Source organism: Heterodontus francisci, chromosome 1, assembly GCF_036365525.1.
Source record: "Heterodontus francisci isolate sHetFra1 chromosome 1, sHetFra1.hap1, whole genome shotgun sequence".
Classification (NCBI taxonomy): domain Eukaryota; kingdom Metazoa; phylum Chordata; class Chondrichthyes; order Heterodontiformes; family Heterodontidae; genus Heterodontus; species Heterodontus francisci.
In genome coordinates, this window is record NC_090371.1 from 149,196,383 (window position 1) to 149,210,157 (window position 13,775).

Here is a 13,775-nt window from a genome sequence, read left to right on the forward strand (position 1 = left end):
TGGGTTTCCGCCGGGTGCTTTGGTTTCCTCCCACAGCCAAAGGCTTGCAGGTTGATAGGTAAATTGGCCATTGTAAATTGCCCCTAGTGTAGGTAGGTAGTAGGGGAATGGTGAGGATGTGGTAGGGAATATGGGATTAATGTAGAAACAACTCAGTTCCAAAGAAGGGTCACTGACCCGAAACGTTAACTCTGCTGCTCTTTCCACAGATGCTGCCAGACCTGCTGAGTATTTCCAGCATTTCTTGTTTTTATTTCAGATTTCCATCATCCGCAGTATTTTGCTTTTATATTATTATGGGATTAATGTAGGATTGGTATAAATGGGTGGGTGCTGGTTGGCACAGATTCGGTGGGCCGAAGGGCCTGTTTCAGTGCTGTATCGCTCTATGACTCTATATAAACTCGACATTGGAAGTACCACAGTAGTCTAAAATGTTGTTGAAAGAAGAAAAGTGTGTGTGTGTAAGTCTATGTTGGTGTTTGGTCTCTCTGTATTCAGAAATTGGTGTAAGTGTATGAAGCATCTGAGTGAAGTTGTATTAAATTGGTGTAAGTTAAAAGAAGAAGCTACAATAAAGAGGTGTGTTTAAGTTATTCATCCACGTCCTTCGGGAGGTGAAGCATCATTTGGCAGACTTAGAGGTGATTACATTTGCTAAGGGTTTTTTTTTTTGCAGTGGTTTAAATAAAGGCATGCAGCATTGCCGACAGTGCGCTGCAGATGCTCTCCGAGCCATCTCCCGCGGGCGCTTTGAAGTTGCGGCCGGGGGTGCCGTTCGTGGATGTTTTGGGTGTTCGGGGCACCTTTTCACAGGACTTCTCTCGGGTCCCGCAGCTCCTTCTTCACCTCAATGGACTAAAAACCCTTAGCAAATGTAATCACCTCTAAGTCTGCCAAATGATGCTTCACCTCCCGAAGGACGTGGATGAGCTTTCCGGACGTCGATGGTGGGCACTGAGGAAATGGCTTATTACCTGCACCAGATTCCACCCCCCCTCCCCCCCCTCCCCCCCCCTTTACCCCCCTTCCACCCCCCCCCACCCCCGTCCCCTTCCCTGCTCCACCCTCTCAGCTCACCCCCTCACAACCCCGTCCCAGCCCGCCCCCCCCTCGCACCATCTTCACCCCGCACCCCCTTCCCCTGCACCCCCCCCCCACCCCCTCCCTCTACCCCTCCCCCTTGCATCCCCTCCTCCCACCGGCACCATCCTACACCTGTGTAGGGGCCCCAACAACCCCACTGCCTTGTGGGCGTCTCGGGAGAGACCAAGGCTAAGGGAGTAAACCCTAACAGAAAATCCGGAGCGGAACCCCGTAGGCGGTCATGTGTCACCTTTGGCATGTTTCCGGCAGTTCCTGCAGCCATACTGGTGCCAAACGTCGTGTCCTGCACTCCTTTGGACCCCACCAGAAAGGCCGAGAGGGGGGCTTTGACGACTGGGCAACTCTCAACCTCCATAAATTTGCCCAGGCATGCGCCATGGAGAGGTCACTCCATAGTTGCCTCACAGCGACTGAAACAACACGGAAGGCAGCAGTTACGGGTTATAAGTCCAGATAAATTGGCGTAGAAACTGGGCGCCACGGGTTGCCTTTGTCGGTGGGAGAGGTCATTGCACCTCACTGGACAGCTACCGCCCGCCTCAAACCGGGCAGCCCCCGGTCAATAAGGTTCTGTCCCGCCACAGTCTGCCTGCTTCAATGGGTGCTTGGAGCTCAGGGTCATTGCCCGAAAGGTGGACTGATACACCGCACCAAACAACATGAAAAAAGGAAAGAAGGTACCAGCCCTTCGCTTTGCAAGCTGGAACGTCAGAACTATGTGTCCTGGCCTGTCGGAAGACCTTACACAAATCAACGATTCTCGGAAGACCGCCATCATTAACAACGAGCTCAGTAGAGTCAATGTGGACATTGCAGCACTTCAGGAGACTCGCCTCCCCGCGAGTGGCTCTCTAGCAGAGCAAGACTACACCTTCTTCTGGCAGGGCAGGGATCCTGAAGAACCAAGACAGCATGGAGTGGGCTTCGCCATCAGAAACTCCTTGCTCAGCATGATAGAGCCTCCCTCAAATGGCTCGGAACGCATACTGTCCATCCGACTGCTCACCACCTCTGGTCCAGTACACCTACTCAGCATCTATGCTCCAACACTCTGTTCCGCACCTGAAGCTAAAGACCAGTTCTATGAACAACTCCATAACATCATTAGCAGCATCCCCAACACCGAACACCTATTCCTGCTGGGGGACTTTAATGCCAGGGTTGGGGCCGACCATGACTCATGGCCCTCCTGCCTTGGGCGCTATGGCGTTGGAAGGATGAATGAGAACGGGCAGAGACTGCTTGAGTTGTGTACCTATCATAACCTCTGCATCACCAACTCGTTCTTTCACACTAAACCCTGTCACCAGGTTTCATGGAGGCACCCAAGATCACGTCGTTGGCACCAGCTAGACCTCATTGTCACAAGGCGAGCCGCCTTAAACAGTGTTCAAATCACACGCAGCTTCCACAGTGCGGACTGCGACACCGACCACTCCCTGGTGTGCAGCAAGGTTAGACCCAGACCAAAGAAGTTGCATCATTCCAAGCAGAAGGGCCACCCGCGCATCAACACGAGCAGAATTTCTCACCCACAGCTGTTACAAAAATTTCTAAATTCACTTGTAACAGCCCTTCAAAACACTCCCACAGGGGATGCTGAGACCAAGTGGGCCCACATCAGAGACACCATCTATGAGTCAGCTTTGACCACCTACGGCAAAAGTGCGAAGAGAAATGCAGACTGGTTTCAATCTCATAATGAAGAGCTGGAACCTGTCATAGCCGCTAAGCGCATTGCACTTTTGAACTACAAGAAAGCCCCCAGCGATTTAACATCCGCAGCACTTAAAGCAGCCAGAAGTACTGCACAAAGAACAGCTAGGCGTTGCGCAAACGACTACTGGCAACACCTATGCAGTCATATTCAGCTGGCCTCAGACACCGGAAACATCAGAGGAATGTATGATGGCATGAAGAGAGCTCTTGGGCCAACCATCAAGAAGATCACCCCCCTCAAATCTAAATCGGGGGACATAATCACTGACCAACACAAACAGATGGACCGCTGGGTTGAGCACTACCTATAACTGTACTCCAGGGAGAATGCTGTCACTGAGACTGCCCTCAATGCAGCCCAGCCTCTACCAGTCATGGATGAGCTGGACATACAGCCAACCAAATCGGAACTCAGTGATGCCATTGATTCCCTAGCCAGCGGAAAAGCCCCTGGGAAGGACAGCATTACCCCTGAAATAATCAAGAGTGCCAAGCCTGCTATACTCTCAGCACTACATGAACTGCTATGCCTGTGCTGGGACGAGGGAGCAGTACCCCAGGACATGCGCGATGCCAACATCATCACCCTCTATAAAAACAAAGGTGACCGCGGTGACTGCAACAACTACCGTGGAATCTCCCTGCTCAGCATAGTGGGGAAAGTCTTTGCTCGAGTCGCTCTGAACAGGCTCCAGAAGCTGGCCGAGCGCGTCTACCCTGAGGCACAGTGTGGCTTTCGTGCAGAGAGATCGACTATTGACATGCTGTTCTCCCTTCGTCAGATACAGGAGAAATGCCGTGAACAACAGATGCCCCTCTACATTGCTTTCATTGATCTCACCAAAGCCTTTGACCTCGTCAGCAGACGTGGTCTCTTCAGACTACTAGAAAAGATCGGATGTCCACCAAAGCTACTAAGTATCATCACCTCATTCCATGACAATATGAAAGGCACAATTCAACATGGTGGCTCCTCATCAGAGCCCTTTCCTATCCTGAGTGGTGTGAAACAGGGCTGTGTTCTCGCACCCACACTTTTTGGGATTTTCTTCTCCCTGCTGCTTTCACATGCGTTCAAATCCTCTGAAGAAGGAATTTTCCTCCACACAAGATCAGGGGGCAGGTTGTTCAACCTTGCCCGTCTAAGAGCGAAGTCCAAAGTACGGAAAGTCCTCATCAGAGAACTCCTCTTTGCTGACGATGCTGCTTTAACATCTCACACTGAAGAATGCCTGCAGAGTCTCATCGACAGGTTTGCGTCTGCCTGCAATGAATTTGGCCTAACCATCAGCCTCAAGAAAACGAACATCATGGGGCAGGATGTCAGAAATGCTCCATCCATCAATATTGGCGACCACGCTCTGGAAGTGGTTCAAGAGTTCACCTACCTAGGCTCAACTATCACCAGTAACCTGTCTCTAGATGCAGAAATCAACAAGCGCATGGGTAAGGCTTCCACTGCTATGTCCAGACTGGCCAAGAGAGTGTGGGAAAATGGCGCACTGACACGGAACACAAAAGTCCGAGTGTATCAGGCCTGTGTCCTCAGTACCTTGCTCTACGGCAGCGAGGCCTGGACAACGTATGCCAGCCAAGAGCGACGTCTCAATTCATTCCATCTTCGCTGCCTTCGGAGAATACTTGGCATCAGGTGGCAGGACTATATCTCCAACACAGAAGTCCTTGAAGCGGCCAACACCCCCAGCTTAAACACACTACTGAGTCAGCGGCGCTTGAGATGGCTTGGCCATGTGAGCCGCATGGAAGATGGCAGGATCCCCAAAGACACATTGTACAGCGAGCTCGCCACTGGTATCAGACCCACCGGCCGTCCATGTCTCCGTTATAAAGACGTCTGCAAAAGCGACATGAAATCGTGTGACATTGATCACAAGTCGTGGGAGTCAGTTGCCAGCATTCGCCAGAGCTGGCGGGCAGCCATAAAGACAGGGCTAAATTGTGGCGAGTCGAAGAGACTTAGTAGTTGGCAGGAAAAAAGACAGAGGCGCAAGGGGAGAGCCAACTGTGCAACAGCCCCAACAAACAAATTTCTCTGCAGCACCTGTGGAAGAGCCTGTCACTCCAGAATTGGCCTTTATAGCCACTCCAGGCGCTGCTTCACAAACCACTGACCACCTCCAGGCGCGTATCCATTGTCTCTCGAGATAAGGAGGCCCAAAAGAAGAAGTTATTAAAAAGCACTGCTTTCTAACTTGCCTTGTTTGGTGGTAGTAAAATTTATAGGGTGGGTCCAGGTTTTACAGATTTTGCACGACCCTGTCGGTGAGGCAGAACAGTAGATGCAGGGGTCCACATGTAAAGACAGATAAATTAAAGCAGTCTGGCTGTTGGTGTATCAGGCTAAGTGTGAGCACCAGGAGGAAAAATGTAGACAGTTGGAGTTAGAATTGAGTAAATTAAGGAAAGAGAAGAAAGATAGGTGTGCCATAGTTGACAGGACAAAGAGTCAATTACAGAAAGAAAGGGATAAACAAGAGGTGGAATGACCCAGACACATTGAAAAGATCACTCGGTGGGCCGGGAAAGTGCAGTTCCTGAAGGCATATTGTGCAGATATATCAAGGGAAAGGGAAAAGAGGGAGGCAGATGAGAGATTGTTGAAGCAGAGGTGTGGTGAAGCTGAGCAGGAGCAAGATTTACTCAGCCCTACCAGAGGAAGGGAGAATGGCTTGAGGCACCTGGGACGAAATGAAGACTTGGGTGGCTAGGGCTATGAGCCTCAGAAAACGGGACACATATCAGCTAGTTCAGAATACTCATCTAAGAGTGACTGTGAAAGGCTGCTGCATAACCCCTTGGAGTTTGTCTGCTTGTGAGAGCTTATCTTTTTCCTTTATTTCTAATTATAGTTGCTGCAAGACATTTGAAGAAGGGAGAATTGGGATAATTGACGTAATTGATTTATTTCTGTTTCCCTTCTTAGAATTAGAATTTAGAATTAGAATTAGAACATTACAGCGCAGTACAGGCCCTTCAGCCCTCGATGTTGCGCCGACCTGTAAAACCATCTGACCTACACTATTCCATTTTCATCCATATGTCTATCCAATGACCACTTAAATGCCCTTAAAGTTGGCGAGTCTACTACTGTTGCAGGCAGGGCGTTCCACGCCCCTACTACTCTCTGAGTAAAGAAACTACCTCTGACATCTGTCCTATATCTATCACCCCTCAACTTAAAGCTATGTCCCCTTGTGTTTGCCATCACCATCCGAGGAAAAAGACTCTCACTATCCAACCTATCTAACCCTCTGATTATCTTATATGTCTCTATTAAGTCACCTCTCCTCCTCCTTCTCTCCAACGAAAACAACCTCAAGTCCCTCAGCCTTTCCTCGTAAGACCTTCCCTCCATACCAGGCAACATCCTAGTAAATCTCCTCTGCACCCTTTCCATAGCTTCCACATCCTTCCTATAATGCGGTGACCAGAACTGCACGCAATACTCCAGGTGCGGTCTCACCAGAGTTTTGTACAGCTGCAGCATGACCTCGTGGCTCCGAAACTCGATCCCCCTACTAATAAAAGCTAACACACCATATGCCTTCTTAACAGCCCTATTAACCTGGGTAGCAACCTTCAGGGATTTATGCACCTGGACACCAAGATCTCTCTGTTCATCTACACTACCAAGAATCTTCCCATTAGCCCAGTACTCTGCATTCCTGTTACTCCTTCCAAAGTGAATCACCTCGCACTTTTCCGCATTAAACTCCATTTGCCATCTCTCAGCCCAGCTCTGCAGCCTATCTATGTCCCTCTGTACCCTACAACATCCTTCGGCACTATCCACAACTCCACCGACCTTCGTGTCATCCGCACATTTACTAACCCACCCTTCTACATCCGCTTCCAGGTCATTTATAAAAATGACAAACAGCAGTGGCCCCAAAACAGATCCTTGCGGTACACCACTAGTAACTAAACTCCAGGATGAACATTTGCCATCAACCACCACCCTCTGTCTTCTTTCAGCTAGCCAATTTCTGATCCAAAGCTCTAAATCACCTTCAACCCCATACTTCCGTATTTTCTGCAATAGCCTACCATGAGGAACCTTATCAAACGCCTTACTGAAATCCATATACACCACATCCACTGCTTTACCCTCATCCACCTGTTTGGTCACCTTCTCGAAAAACTCAATAAGGTTTGTGAGGCACGACCTACCCATCACAAAACCGTGCTGACTATCGCTAATGAACTTATTCTTTTCAAGATGATTATAAATCCTGTCTCTTATAACCTTTTCCAACATTTTACCCACAACCGAAGTATTGCTCACAGGTCTATAATTGCCAGGGCTGTCTCTACTCCCCTTCTTGAACAAGGGGACAACATTTGCTATCCTCCAGTCTTCCGGCACTATTCCTGTCGACAATGACGACATAAAGATCAAGGACAAAGGCTCTGCAATCTCCTCCCTAGCTTCCCAGAGAATCCTCGGATAAATCCCATCTGGCCCAGGGGACTTATCTATTTTCACACTTTCCAAAATTGCTAACACCTCCTCCCTGTGAACCTCAATCCCATCTAGCCTAGTAGCCTGAATCTCAGTATTCTCCTCGACAACATTTTCTTTCTCTACTGTAAATACTGACGCAAAATATTCATTTAACACTTCCCCTATCTCCTCTGATTCCACACACAACTTCCCGCTACTATCCTTGATTGGCCCTAATCTAACTCTAGTCATTCTTTTATTCCTGATATACCTATAGAAAGCCTTAGGGTTTTCCCTGATCCTATCCGCCAATGACTTCTTAAATGTATTTTTAAATGTATGTGCTATTTTTTTCTGTCTGTGGGTGTGTGTGGATTTATTTATTTTATCTGGATGCATGATGTTTGTGTGCTTGAATTTGTGATTTTCAGTGCAATTTTAAAACTGAGACATAACGGCACAAACTACTGGCAACTGGGGATGAAGCTCCAGTTTGTTTTCCAAATATAACGATAAGTCGGGAGCCTTGTAAAAGTCTGGCAGAAACTCAGTTTTAACCTTTCAAACTTTTGCAACAGGTTAAAAATGACACAATTCAAATGTGGTTAAGGAGGGAACATCAGAACTTGCAAGTTATTCTAAAGAACAGGGAAAAGTTGGCAGGAGTAGGGGAGCAAGTGATTGTTAGGGTCCTATCTGCAAAACCAGGCTTAGCATCTCGCTGGCAAGGATCTTACAAGGTCACGATGACCAGCAACACTTGTATGTTTGTGAAGCAGTACTGCTTCACAAACCACTGACCACCTCCAGGCGCGTATCCATTGTCTCTCGAGATAAGGAGGCCCAAAAAAAGATAAGTTCTAACTTTATAACCCCAATTCTATCTGTATGCAGTTACTTGTTGGATTAAATTCTATTCAAGTTATTTGTTATTAAATTGTCTAATCAATGTGAATGTTGACTGAAGGCTCCCATTTTGGGTTATCTGTTCATTATTTGTATCCTGAATGAGAGAGGTCGTTAGACTCCATTAAATGTACATGAGCACATTGACTAGCTTCGTGGCTGAACTGCAAAGCCAGATTCACTGATTCAATTATAACTCTTAATTTTAAAAAATTTAATTGCTGGAATAGTTGTGTAGAGCCAGTCGGTATTTATTAATGAATTACAGCTGTTAGCTATAATGAACTTGCTGACTTCTAAATCATATTAAGCAAAGCAATGTTTAAATGGAATTTTAAGTTAGATTTGAATTTAACCAACATTCTAGCAAAACACTAAAGAACCAGGGGCATCCAAACCCTTCTCGGGGTAGAGAATACAGGGATCATGGGAGATAACAATTGGCCAAAGCACTACATCGTACCCAAATACGCGACCCAGAGTGATTCTCTCCTTATGGGATCTCACTGGCTGGGTGTAGGGAATAATGTTGTCTGCTCACATCCCATAGGGATAGGGATGAGAGCAGCACATGATTTTAATACCACCCGAAACTGCACCCTTGAAATTTCCAGCACCTGTCATGAACCGACACAGGTGGCACATCTTAGAGAAAGGGACTACTACGTGACCACCAGCGAACCTCAATACCAGTACAGTAACATCCACTGTCCAATGATCAACTTGAGTTTCTGCTTCCAGCCCCAGGCCCCAACGACAATCAGACATTCGGCGATAACTCACATCCGGCTTCCCTGTAGGGAGTGGATGAACATAACCGATGATCGAACGGAGGACTTGTTGAGATACCTGCTTCCCGAGGGGAAGTGAATCCCTAAACTGCTGGAACATCCACTGAAGCAAAGAAGCAGCATCACCAAATCTAGCAATGTAAAATTGGGCATCCATGAGGCACCGTGGGCCATCAGCAGCAGCAGAATTGTACTCAACCACAATCTGTAACCTCATGGCCCGGCATATCCCCCACTCTACCATTACCATCAAGCCAGGAGACCAACCCTGGTTCAATGAAGAGTGCAGGAGAGCATGCCAGGAGCAGCAGCAGGCATACATCAAAATGAGCTGCCAACCTTGGTGAAGCTACAACACAGGACTATCTGCGTGCCAAACTGCTTAAGCAGCATGCGATAGACAGAGCTAAGCGATCCCATAACCAACGGATCAGATCTAAGCTCTGCAGTCCTGCCACATCCAGCCGTGAATGGTGTGGACAATTAAACAACTAACTGGAGGAGGTGGCTCCACAAATATCCCCATCCTCAATGATGGTGGAGCCCAGCACACCAGTGCGAAAGATAAGGCTGAAGCATTTGCAACAATCTTCAGCCAGAAGTGCCGAGTTGATGATCCATCATGACCTCCTCCTGAAGTCCCCAGCATCACAGATGCCAGTCTTCAGTCAATTCGATTCACTCCGCGTGATATCAAGAAACGATTGAAGGCACTGGATACTGCAAAAGCTATGGGCCCTGACAATATTCCGGCAATAGTACTGAAGACCTGTGCTCCAGAACTTGCCGCGTCCATAGCCAAGCTGTTCCAGTACAGCTACAACAATGGCATCTACCCTGCAATGTGGAAAATTGCCCAAGTATGTCCTGTACACAAAAAGCAGGACAAATCCAGCCCGGCCAATTACCGCCCCATCAGTCTACTCTCTATCATCAGTAAAGTGATGGAGGTGTCATCAACAGTGCCATCAAGCGGCACTTGCTTAGCAATAACTTGCTCAGTGATACTCAGTTTGGGTTCCGCCAGGGCCACTCAGCTCCTGACCTCATTACAGCCTTGGTTCAAACATGGACAAAAGGCCTGAACTCAAGAGGTGAAGTGAGAGTGACTGCCCTTGACATCAAGGCAGCATTTGACCGAGTATGGCATCAAGGAGCCCAAGCAAAACTGAGGTCAATGGGAATCAGGGGGAAAGCCCTCCGCTGGCTGGAATCATACCTAGCGCAAAGGAAGATGGCTGTGGTTGTTGGAGGACAATCATCTGAGCTCCAGGACATCACTGCAGGAGTTCCTCAGGGTAGTGTCCTAGGCCCAACCGTCTTCAGCTGCTTCATCAATGACCTTCCTTCAATCATAAGGTCAGAAGTGGGGATGTTCACTGATGATTGCGCAATGTTCAGCACCATTTGTGACTCCTCAGATACTGAAGCAGTCTGTGTCGAAATGCAGCAAGACCTGGACAATATCCAGGCTTGGGTTGATAAGTGGCAAGTAACATTTGCGCCACACAAGTGCTAGGCAATAACCATCTCCAACAAGAGAGAATCTAACCATCTCCCCTTGACATTCAACAGCATTACCATTGCTGAATCCCCCACTATCAACATCCTAGGGGTTACCATTGACCAGAAACTGAACTGGAGTAGCCATATAAATACTGTGGCTACAAGAGCAGGTCAGAGGCGAGGAATCCTGAGGCGGGTAACTCACCTCCTGACTCCCCAAAGCCTGTCCACCATCTACAAGGCACAAGTCAGGAGTGTGATGGAATACTCTCCACTTGCCTGGATGGGTGCAGCTCCAACAACACTCAAGAAGCTCGACACCATCCAGAACAAAGCAGCCCACTTGATTGGCACCCCATCTACAAACATTCACTCTATCCACCACCGACGCACAGTGGCAGCAGTGTGTACCATCGACAAGATGCACTGCAGCAATGCACCAAGGTTCCTTAGACAGCACCTTCCAAACCTGCGATCTCTACCAACTAGAAGGACAAGGGCAGCAAATACATGGAAACACCACCACCTGCAAGTTCTCCTCCAAGTCACACACCAGCCTGATTTGGAACTATTGCCGTTCCTTCACTGTCGCTGGGTCAAAATCCTGGAACTCCCTTCCTAACAGCACTGTGGGTGTACCTACCCCTAATGGACTGCAGCGGTTCAAGAAGGCAGTTCACCACCACCAAGGGCAATTAGGGATCGGCAATAAATGCTGGCCTGGCCACATCATCGCCCACATCCTATGAATGAATAAAAAAAAAAAATCCAACAAGAGGTTAAGCAACTGGGAGAGGATGTGGTAGCCGAACTGGAGGACGCATCGTGGTGGGAGACAGTTTGAGACTGGGGTATTAGGATGGACATTCACCCCGGATTAGAATTGCTTCCCATGTACTGGTAGCAGGGCAGTTGCTAATTGCTATCGGACTTATCGTTGAATGTTCTACCCTGGCACCTAAATTGAGATGTTGGACATATTTAGAAAATATAACCATGCCAATCTAACCACCTGTCTGGCCAACAGTGATGGAGAACGGAGCACTTAGAATTAGTTGGCCATTTTGCTAGTAGTCTAGGGCCAAAAGTGGGGACTGAAGTGGTGTACCCCAGGAGTACTGCAGTCTTGACTAAAATTACTCTGATTTATGTAGAATAATACAAAGTATCAATCCCAGACTAAGCCTGGTCAAAGATCCGAAGCTCATCGTAACTGGTAGGATCCGTGGATTATTCGACGGGCTGAGGATCCGAGAGTAATGGCTACCTTGGGCCTGGTGCTGGCCAAGGGCCAAAAGGGGGGTCTGTAGGGGAGACTGATACTGGGAGCCATGGGATACTTGGTGTAACTTAGGTCCCTGAAATTTGAGAAAGCTTGCCTGCTAGACACACAAATTATATGACTACCTAATCAGAAGGCAACGAGCTCAGGAGGGAGACACCCAAATCCTATGAATAGCCTAAGAATCCTATGAATAGGGTAATCAAGAGGTTGAAGAGGTGAATAATATAACCAAGGCAGGATGAGATCAGGGAAGGCAATAGATGGGAGATGATGTAATTAAGAAACAGTTTACCAAGTAAACCTCCTGTAAAACTGTATAAAATGGCTACTGGAACAATGTATTAGCAGAACCTCTACAATCATTTGTGAGAGTAGGACGTCTCCTTGCATGCTCGTAAATAAAGATCGCTCATTTGTACAAGACATCTGACTCTCGAGGCATTTGTGGGTACTGGGGCAAGCCCTCACCCTTACAATAGCCATCAGTTTTGCTCATTTTTCTGTGAAAGCTGCGTCAGTGGCCTTTATCATTGGATCCACCTTCTCCATGATTCCTTGTTCAACAACCAATGTGCAATGTAGCTTTCAATTTCACCAGGATACATTACCAGCTCCTGAAGACAGATTCTAATGTTTCAGGTGAGTAATCTTTGTCAGAGCTGAAGGCTCAATCATAGACAGGCATTTTAGTAAGGTTGGAAAAGTAGCAAAAACGCAAAGGGGAGATCGAGGATGAAGGGCAGAGGAGAAAATCAATGGACACATAAATGACAGGGAAGGGTGGTTAAATTACCAATAAACAACTGAATAGAAGGCTATAAATGATATAAAAGATCATCATTGAGGTGATGTTGAAATATAAAAAGAAGAGAATGTGCAAATAGTGGACAGTGAAAATACATGTGGGAGGTCTATGCTAACAGAAGGGAGAGAAAATAAGAGACATGTTGCTGGGCAAGCAAGTGTCCATTTTCTTGTAGCTTAATTCAATGGTTTCATTTATTTCATAACTCCTCCAGTTCATTTCATATTTCATCACTGTTCCCTCCGTGAACATGAGAGAAGGATAAAAGCAGAATGAGTAAAAATGACAAGCCACAGAGAGGTTAGAGTCACAGAGGAACTGAACAGAAATGTTCAACAATGTGGCCAAATAATGGCCCAAGCTTCGCGATGAGCGCCAAAGCAACGGCGTTTGGCACTGACCTCAAAGAAAGCTACCCACAAAGATCTAGTGATCGAGCAATCTGTTGCCAAGTCAAGGGGACCTCCAGGTGTCCAGCAATAATAATGTCATCAAGCAGGGTAAGCAGCCAATCACATTGAAGTATTCTCATAGGCAGCAAACCAGAAAGTAAAATACACTAATTTTTTCACTTTTGATTAAAAACTTTGAAGAGAGCAAAACAAATGATTGAAAGACACAATTAAGGTAGAAGCTGAAATATCATAAACAAACTTTTTGAAAAACATGATTTATTTTCAAAATATTGTATTTTTTAACATAATTGCGACATTTGATATTCCACAAATATAAATTAGATTTTCAAGGACAGTGAGACCATTCAGCCATAAATATGAATTTAGTATGCCATTGAAAACCCCAGTTACACCTCGTCTAACAAGGTGTTACTCCTTCAAGGGTTTTACAGCAGGACTAACAGTGAAAAAGGGCGAGTTTTCATCAGTTCAATAATTTCTACTTGATTGCAGTCCTGGGGAAAGGGGATTCAACAATGCTTTTTTTCAATCATAATTGCCCCTCTTGATACATTATAGCATGAATCTACTTCAGCTCATATCTCATCGCACTTTACCTAGTGGTTCCTGAAGATGGTCCAGAACTTTACAACTTCCGTTGTCTCAAACGTCAAAAAAAACATTGGAATGCCTTTGTGAAATGTTTTCTGCTGAAAGGATTCATTTTGGTTGTGACAAACACTTTATTTGAGGTAATTTAGAAACCTCACGTCAGTTACTTAATGTCAGGGACTGG